Below are 343 nucleotides of genomic sequence, written 5' to 3' on the forward strand. Positions count from 1 at the left end.
TTTATTTTTAGAGAGCGAGAGAGAGAGAGAACCCAAGCAAGTTTCATGTTGTCAGCACAGAGCCCGACGTGGGGCCCCATCTCATGAACCGAGAGATCATGACCTGAGCTGGAATCAGGGGTCAGACGCTTAACCAGCTGAGCCACCCAGGAGCCCCTAAAACATAAGTTTTATTTTGTCTTCCCTTCCTGCTCGTCTTCCAAGCCCTGCTTCTCCTGGCAGGTCACACTGAGCCAGGACACTTTGGTGGCTAGTTAAAAAAAAAAAAAGAAGAAGAAGAAGAAAAAGAAGAAGTCACCGTGTAACTGTGCTGGGACCTTTGGAAATTCTAGTGATGAAAGGC

Source organism: Panthera tigris, chromosome A1 (assembly GCF_018350195.1).
Source record: "Panthera tigris isolate Pti1 chromosome A1, P.tigris_Pti1_mat1.1, whole genome shotgun sequence".
Taxonomy (NCBI): domain Eukaryota; kingdom Metazoa; phylum Chordata; class Mammalia; order Carnivora; family Felidae; genus Panthera; species Panthera tigris.